Consider the following 9734-nt stretch of genomic DNA (forward strand, 5'->3'; position numbering starts at 1 on the left):
AAGCTGCATACTACCTTATGGCTGAACTTGGCTCTAATGGGAGATAAATGGAGTTGGTTAGAAAAAGATTCATTATAACGAAGACCGAGGTATTGTTCTCACCTGTGCAGTTAACTCCATCCCCAGAATACCCTGGCTTGCAGGTGCACACAAACGATCCTTTAGTATTTGTGCAAGTAGCGTTTGCATGACAGTTGTGCTTTCCATCTTCACATTCATTTATATCTGCAAAAAAGAAGTCAAGCACTGAATGATTAAAACTGATTTCCTTTTTCTTTTTACAGCAATTACTGTGATCTACCATAATAGCCATTTCATGCGGTCAATTCTCATTTCAAAACGAGGTCAATCCTCAAACCTTTCTCCACCGAAATTAATTTTCATATCAAAAGGCTCCACACTTCGCGTCGTTTTAAGACAGAAGCTCAAGTCAACTCGAAAATGGCCTATTAGAATTACAATATACCTGACTTATTAAAGGAACTTAATGCTCTGCGATCAGTACCAGTAAAAGGTATTATGGAAATTAACGAGACTTAAATTAAGGCGAATTTAGTGAAAAACCACTTTCGAACAGAGGAAATTGATGTGAAAGAGACGTGGCTACGAAATATCTGAGTGTTTCAATCAAGGAATTTGAAAGTGTTACCTGTACATTTATCTTCTCCATTTCCAGAATAACCTATTCCGCAAACACACCCAAAGGATCCTATAGTGTTATAACACACTGAACTACTGACGTCACAGGTGTGTTGTCCTGTGTGACACTCGTCTAAGTCTGGAAATCAAGATTTAATGCTGAATTATCAAACTGAATCAGCTCTATTTCAGTTTTATATCTATTGAATGAGAAATAGTAATACAATGCTTTCGAGACTGGTAGTCCACGAATGAATAAATCAGTTTCTATAAAAAAGCAATTACAAGGAACACTAATTCAATAACATAGCGCGCGAATGACTTCAGAGTGACTAATTTGCAGTTTTTGTCTGAGTTTTGTCATTTTTCTCACTAATTTTTTTATGACAAAAGAAAGGCAAAGATGACATTTTAATGACAGTGAGGAATTCGGTGATGTTAATTTCAGTTTGTTTGTCTGAGTTTCGGGTTTATAAATAGTAACTGCGAGCAGCGCTATTGATCATGATGGTCTTATAACAACGGTAAAATGGCAGATAAAAATCAGTTACAAATGATTATTCAAAGTTTTAAATGTGGCAAGTTATGTTATTTATGACGAATGATCCCGCTAAGAATAAGAAATAACCTGATTTTGACGGCACGAAATACCACAGAACCTGGTTGTTAGGCTAGGGGCTACAGCTAGTTCACATTAAGTTCTTTCTTTTCCAATATTTTCTCCAGTTCCTCATTTTTTCAGTGATTCAATTCTGCACATATGCGTTTTTTTCTTTTCTTTTCTTTGTTTGTTTGTTGTTTTTTTTTACATTGTTTTCTACTTGTCCTTCCATGAAAGAACCTCTTAAATATTCTTAATTAATCTATAATGCCTCCTAGCTAGATTAGCTTTTTAGCTAAAGGGCGCTTGTACCTTACATAAGTAGCATTGTCTTTTGTTAATGTCTTTTTTTCTGTGTGGTATAAATAAAGTTCTTGTCTTGTCTTGTCTTTTCCATACCGGGAGCATAAAAGGCTACGTATAAATATCGCGTGTACGTGATCTCGGTTTCTGAAACAACCTTTCTTTGGTTTTCTTATTTTACGAGCGGCCTATTTCGATTAACTTGTAAAGTCCCGTAGAAACGTCTTTGAGCTTGAGGCTTGGTTCCTAGCCAGATTTCCCGCCCGCACTTTTTCCCTTCGTGGACTTTTGGGCAGGTTTTCTTTTCTGGCCTCTGTCTGACCGCATTTATTTCTGTTGGCAGCTCAGTTCTGTCAGGTTTTTGAATTTTATAATTTTTTTTTGTATGGTTAGCGCCGTTTTTCACCCGTTCCTAATGTCTTATGTATTTATTGTCAATGTGTGCTTAGAACAGCTGTCCCGGGACCGCTCTTAAGGTGGCCCGAACCTATTTATATGAGTCTTGGTTATGTTTTGAATCGTGTTTTTTGGCAGGAAAGATTTAACCCATTTCTATGATTTTTGGCATCTTTTGAAAATAAAGAATGGTCGAACTTTCAGAAACTGTTATTTATTTTCTTCTAGATATAAAAACCTTTGAGATATCGGCATATGTTTAAAACTGTATTCGCGTAGGTTTCTGATTACTCAGTTTCTTGCAGCAATATCATTGCAGATAGGAGATGGTCCGTCGGCAGCTTTCCTCTATTTGTGCGTCAACTTTCACAAATGTGTTAGCGTTGCATTGTAAGATTAAATTTGACCAGGTATTTGTGCAGCGAGTTCTACGGTCACGATTGACTTCAAAATTGCAGATATAAAACTAGGGAGCTCCTGAGGCTTATTTGCTGAAGTTAGAGAAAAATCTGTCTTAGGGTTACAAAGTAAGAGACATTGTTTGAAAAAAATGCGGTTTTTAATATAAACGCATGCCGATATCTCAAAGGTTTTTATACCTACAAGAAAATAAATAACAGTTTCTTAAAGTTCGACCATTCTTTATAAAGGATGCCAAAAAACATCAAATCGGTTAAATTTTTGCTGCAGAAAAACGTGATTTCAAAACCTAACCAACCCGCATATAAAAAAGGTTCGGGCCACCTTAAGTGGCGACAAAGTCAATGATTGACGCAGTCCTGAACGAATTGGCAATGCTACAGACCCCCAGCCACAATCGTAATAAACACCTGTTTACCTTAAATGCTGCGCCCTAACCGTTTCTAACAGCCTAGCTGGCTATTGGCCTTCGTGTTTTGTTAAGTATATTAGTGAAGATGATCTCGTTATATCAAAGATGATCCCAAGTTTTTCTGTCTCTAAGCCTTTGAACTCGGTGTTTCCTGTCCCAGACATATGTTGGTCACACTTTTTGTTTCCCCAGCCTAACTGGCACTAAGCCTGTGTGCTTTATTGGGGATACAGTTCGAGCTCGACCAGTTAAGTTGTAGCAGTTGTTATTATTACTTTTGTGAAAGCAGGAATACAAATGTTGCCTTTTTGCTGTATTAACATACGTACGTTGCAGCGTTGGCTTTAAATATACTTTTTTGGCGGTTAAAATTATTTCCGTTGCTATTGATTTCTGTGGGAAAAATTGGAGGCCACAACTTTACACGTACCAAGGCCAAAACTCTTGTCGTAGATACAATCTGTGACATAACACTGACTGAATATGAAAACGGGTTTCTACCTTTCAATTTGGCTGTATTATTTTTGGCATGGAATAGCATATGACTTAAGATAAAATCCTGTTCGTTTCAGCTCCATGTTATGTTACCTGCACAGTTGACACCATCCCCAGTATATCCTGTTTTGCAAGTACACGTGAAGGAACGCTTGGTGTTGGTGCAGTATGCATTATCGTTGCAGTTATGTAGTCCTGCTTTACACTCGTCTACAAATCAGGGAGTAAAAGTTAGTTATAAGAATTCCTTGACTTAAAAGTTTTTCTCCTGTTGGCACAAACGACTGATATCATGATTTCCTGATTAAAATTTATTGAGGAACCGTTGGTATCAATACTCCAAACAAGTCAGTCAGCGCGGGATAATTTTTCGTGCCACGAGCGGTATAATTACTTCTTTTTCGTTTACGCCCTGAACGTTTAGTCTGAGCTCAGCTGTTACTAGTCGGTAAGTGTCACTTTCATAGCTAAGTTTTGCTTTTATTCACGTTTTGCGAGAGATGAAAAAATCTTTCTTCCTGTTTGCAAGCATCCGAAATAGTTCTTGAGCCAAGAACCAAAAAATGTAACTAGGTAGCACCCTTAAAATTATAAATCTAAGGGTGTGCTAAATTGTAATCAGTCTGTGTTCAGACATGAAACTTGAACATCAACTAGAAAATTGGGGGTTTTATGGGGGAATGGGGTAAGAAAAATTTAACATAAAAAATTGGTCAAAGTATAAAGACTCAGAAGCAACCATTGCCATGAAAACTCATCACTAACTTCTAAAGATAGAAGGGACGGCGTATTCGATTGGGAAATCTGGACTTGGATTTTTGAAATTCGAATCGAACGACACGAAATCTGAAAACGGATTTCAACGCAGATAAGCCTGTCATTGGTTTTCCTTTCTTCCTGTTGTTGAATTTTTTGAATTTTGAATTTATATTTTTTTTCAGGCAGGGGGGCGGGGGGGGGGAGGGGCGGAGATCGGGGTTTCGAGAAAAGATATGAACTGTTTTTGAGAGAACAGTTGTCTCGCACGCGCACGCATAACAAGCAGAAAAAAAAAATATTGTCCACGCTTTTCCAACTACAACGGTATAAAGGACACCCATGATTTGGTGAAAGATTTCTCGGGGGGTGAGGGTGAAATCCGTTTTGCATTTCGCGTTTGATTGCCAAATCTAAAATCCAGACTTTAAACTCAAATCCGGATTTCCCATGCAATCAAACGCACCTTAAATTTCAATTGTCGCCATGAATTGAAAAAGTTTGATCGAATTGAAAGGGGTTGTTAACTTGAATTTGCATAATTATAGTTTCATTATTTAAGGGCAAAATTTCTCGTCATCCACAAACATTTAATATAAGCCCCCAATTTTTCCAATAACGTTCCTTCCTTAAGTCTCATGTTTGGTAACAGACTGATCACAATTTAGCACACCCTAAGTTTTCGTTTAATAACAATTTCCCATAAGGGGTTGCTACAAATTAATATGGTATTTTTACCCACTTCTCACAAAATGGCTCATGGACTAAAAATAGTTTAGCTAAAATGGTACCACTAAATTACAAGTCGGAAAATTTTGTGCGTTTTTAGAAAAAAAAAAATAGCATAAACGTTTTTGGGAGCTTTCTTGTTTGCTCTTTTATTCTATACATATCTAGTCCAAGTTATAACCTTTTGGAATTGGGGAGATTTAGCTTTTATTTAGAGTAGTACGAGTGGCGAATAGCGAAATTGGCGGTGGATTTTTGCCCAAAATGTGTGTCTATAACTCTCAGAACCCTCACAAAATTAGTCAGGATTTCGATAATAAGGTAGCAGTGTCTGATAAGCGCAGTCAGAAGAGCGCCGGTTTGCTGAGTGGGAAGTTGCGGGTTCAAACCCTGGCGGGACCAACACTGGACAGAGTATTCTTTTTATTGGACGTAAACCCCGATGGTGTGGCCAACCTTTCCTAGGCAGGGTGGGTTATTTCATTCAGGAGTCACAATGGCTACCTGTAGATAGTGTATTTGCTGCATAAAAACTAAATGGGTTAAACTAAAAGGGTAAGTGGCTTTAGAAATGTAAAATCTGCCCTGTTCCATATAGAACAGTCCCAACTGTCCCAAAGGGTTAAACAATTCAAAAGGGCGTGCAATTCGCGCGGAAGGACTTGCTCATCCAAGGTTTTTAAATAAGCTCATTTATTTCTATTTTTTAACTTACCTAGGCACGTCATTTCAATTTCTCTGGCGATTTCTTCCATTAGTTCTCTGTTTCTTTCCCGCTCTTTAATAAACTCCTCTTCTTCTTTATTCATCGGAACAGGACAAACTGCAAAGTAGCAACACATATGAACCAAAAATTTCAATCTGTATGCTAACGACATTTTATCAACTTTGTAAAACAATAATAAATATAACAATTATTATAGTTGTAATATTATTATTATTATTTAATAGTAATAAATAATAGAAAATGACGATAAAATACTATTACTACTAATAATTTAATAATAATAACGATAACGATAATGATAATGATAATGACAGTGACGATAATAATAATAATAATAATAATAATAATAATAATAATACAGTCAATTTTTTCTAAGGAAGATACCTTCTGGTCCCGTCCCGACTCTCCGTCTATTAAAGGGACTGAAAGGTGAAATCATTTTCTCATTGTACCATTACACGTGGTTCATACACATGTCAACGTTCACGGCGTCTACTGAACAGCAACAGTAACGCTAAACTAAGTCCAATTTTCCTTGAGTTTCACCCCACTTTCCAATCATCTTTACACGGTTAACTCGAACTCGGATAACTGGAATTTCCTGCTAACTCGAACTGAATTTCCTTTCCCTTGATTAAAAATGTAATCGTAACATGGCAACATAATTTTTTCAATCGACCCCGATAACTCGAACCCTCGCTAGCTCGAACTGTGTTTCGTTTACCTTCAGAATTCGAGTTACCAGGCTTCTATTGTACATAGGTTACAATGGTTTGTTTTTGATGTCACTATCTGAAGTTCCCATAAGGCTCAAACAGTTCAGCTAGAAGACCGAGAACATAGCTGTTTTACAGGTTAAGAGGTTATCTTCATGTGGCGTTTAGAAGATAGGCGCTGTAAGAAGACGCTTATTATATTTGGGTGTGTAATTTGCTTACTGCAATTTGTACTGTCATGTAGTGCACCTACATTTCCGTATTGCGGTATTTTTCACTACCTAAAGCACTTCTCAATTGTCCGTTGATGGTTTCAAAAGTGTCGGTTGTCCGTCTTTGAGAGGTTTCCGTCTTATAAAGAGCATAGTTACAGTCAAATGACTGGACAATGACAGGGGTAAACACCAGAGAGTAGTCCGTCTAAAGAGGTGTTTGTTGAGGGAGAGTTGACTGTATAGCAAATTTATTTCAAATCCATTAGAGAAGAAAACAATAGCGCAAAACAATTCATGAACAGACACTGAACGAAAGAAATCTTGCCATATGTTGATCGCGCATTTTTGAAGTGTAAAATGAAAAAAATAATAATAAAACAAATATAATGCTATTACATTTGTTTTATTAGAAGTTGTTAACATATTCACCATTTTTACATCCCCCGTAAAACATCTTGTTTACGCCCCAAAAATTATGCTTCAGTAAATTGTCTTCAATTTCTCTTATGACGACTGCTTATACTTACTGGAAAAGCTGAAAACAATTCTCATGCAAATTTTATGGACAATGTAAAAATTATGGAATCCTCGGAATGATGTTTTAGGGAAAGTGTAAAAATGAAAATTTTAAGGGGCTTTTTGTACATGAAGCAGAGACAGGACGCTGAAATATAATGGCGACAATCCGCAGGTGCGCAATTAAATTTGTTAGTGATGTCGTAGTTGTTACCTCCATGATTTACATCTTCCTCTGTTATCATCGCGACTGGGAACATGATAACGAAAATAATGATTAATGTTTTCATGCCTGCCATCTTCCAATCTGTTGAAAACAAAATAATCATGGTTCATAGCATGTCACTGAATTTATTTCTGGGGTGTTAAAGAGTTATGCACGCAAAGTTTAATAACCACGAGTTATCGGGAGGGGAGGGAAGGAAAGAGGTCCCTGGAAAATAGGCTTTGAAAGACTGTGCTCGCAAAAGTAGCATGATATGCTACTTGCAGTGCTCGTATATTTCTAAAATTATGCCAATACTTCTGCTAGTTTTTGTAAATTAAGCTCGTTTTAGCAAACAAAATGCAGAAAGTATGCTTCTCACTTTTTACTTTAAATTTGTTAAAAAAAACGCTTCAATGCTTCATTTACAAGTAAATGGCAAACTCATTTACCCTGTTTACACCAAGAAACTTTAAGAATCCCCAATTCATTGTCTGACAAGTATAAAAACTCAAACAATAAACAACCAACACGCGGACGCCACCCCAGGTAACCGAGCTTGTTAGGTCTGTACGTTGAGTCTTGTGCAGAGAGTCCTGAGTCACTTCCTGTGGACCCAAGTCCCATGAAAGTGACAATAAGCAGACAAAGAAATGATTTCGTTACTTAGATTTGCCTGTAACACAGATCTCGGACCAAAAACATTGGTTGCATGTTCAATAAATGACAACTTTTGTACTTCAAAATTATAACAAAAAGTCCAATTTATGCTAGCAGTGCTTTTTTTTTCGAAAAATAGATGAAAATTATGCTCGTAGTGACCAATTGTGAAAAACATTATGCTAGTCCAATCTATCAAAGCCTAATGCAAAATGCCGGTGATGCCACGAGGCATAATTTTTTTAACACCCTTACTCTATTTCACAACATACATGATTAATGCCATTTATGCATTACCCTGCTCAGGCTAAAACGTTAATTATCTATGCAGCTTATGTACATAATTATAGTATCCAATTCAAATCAGTAACTTCAACAGATGAGTTCCCCCCGAGACGGAGCAGATAGCTTATTATAAAGAAGTACCCCAGGGATTCTATAGTCCGATCGCAGATCATCCTGCTGTTTATTGATCAAACAAAGTAGAATTTAAAAAGAGACCGAGACTTACAGCGGTTACCACTAACACGCGCCCCTAAAGGGTTTTTTCTTTGGTTCAAACCTGCGTTTTGGTGGACGTCAATCAACAGCTACCATGGTTTTTCACACATTTGCCTAGAGAAGATTCTTTGCCCATTTCTCGAGCACTTGGAAGAGCATCTCGGTGTTTAAGCCGTTTTTGCAATATTTTGCTACAGGATCTGACACAGCTTCATGTCAAGATTACGAGTAGGAGTTTTTGTCGGAGGAAGCTTAAATTATCGACTTATTTCAGTACACCCTGTAACTTGCAACCACATAAGCTTTCTCAATACTCGCTCGCAACTCGTCTGAGTTCTTGCTAGTTCTAGATTATATTCGGTAACATAAAGAATGATAAGTAGATCTGCAGGTTTCAAAATTCGTTTTCGAAAACAGCCTCCATTCACAAGAAATTTTTTTATTTTGTCGTGTGATATCTTTATTAGTTTCGTTGACTTCATACTCCTTGGTAATTACTCTACGGCTCCCGTGTTTTCATTCAATCAAATAAATAAACTACCTGAAAACCTTTACGTTACTATAGGGAGTGTTTCGGCTATCTCACTCAGCTCGAAGAGACCTCGTTGTTTTAACAACATAATCCGTTATCATAATCAAATAATTAAAAAAGCCGTCGTCATTCGAAATAATTCTTTAAGTTTTCGCCCTTCATTTCGCGATGAGAGAACCTTCTCTGTCAGAGCGCGTGAGAAAACCATGGAAACAGTTGATTGACGTCCACGAAAACCCAGGTTTCAACAGAGAGGAAAAACCCTTCTAGGGCGCGTGTTAGTGGTAACCGCTGTAAAACAAAACAAAAACAAACACGAAAACTAAACAACAACAACAAAAAAAAGAAAAGTAAAGAAAAGCCAATTACGTTGTAGTCTTCAAGTACTTTTTTTACATTTTAAAAATGCACTGGAATTTCTTTCAAAATAGTTCCACTCTATTTTTTCTGTTTTTGTTTTAGTTTTCTTTTGTTTTTTTTTTAATTTTTTTTACGTCATGAAGACCACTTAAAATGTTGAATATATTAATACACTTATTTTCCTTTTAAAAAATGTTTTTTTTTTTTTTGAGAAAGACATGAGCAGCTGTTCGCTCAGTTGTTTAAGTTTGATTCTAGTGCAAGTTTCAGAAATAGAATTCCTTATTACTTAAAATATATCGTCAGCCTGGGAAGAAAATAATTATAAGATAGATAAATAAACAAATGAGTAAATAAATAAAGAATGGATCGGTCGATACCGGGCGAGAAAATAGAGAATCTGACCATTGAGGTTAACATAAATACAAGTTACAATTTAGACACGTCTTGGCTCCGAGTATGTGTTCATACAAAACATGTCTCCCATAAGGCGCAGGGAAAGTCCCCTAAACTTGTATCTTGTCGCCATGATCATTCAGTGTTCTTCTGTA

This window comes from Porites lutea, chromosome 8, assembly GCF_958299795.1.
Source record: "Porites lutea chromosome 8, jaPorLute2.1, whole genome shotgun sequence".
NCBI classification, from domain to species: Eukaryota; Metazoa; Cnidaria; class Anthozoa; order Scleractinia; family Poritidae; genus Porites; species Porites lutea.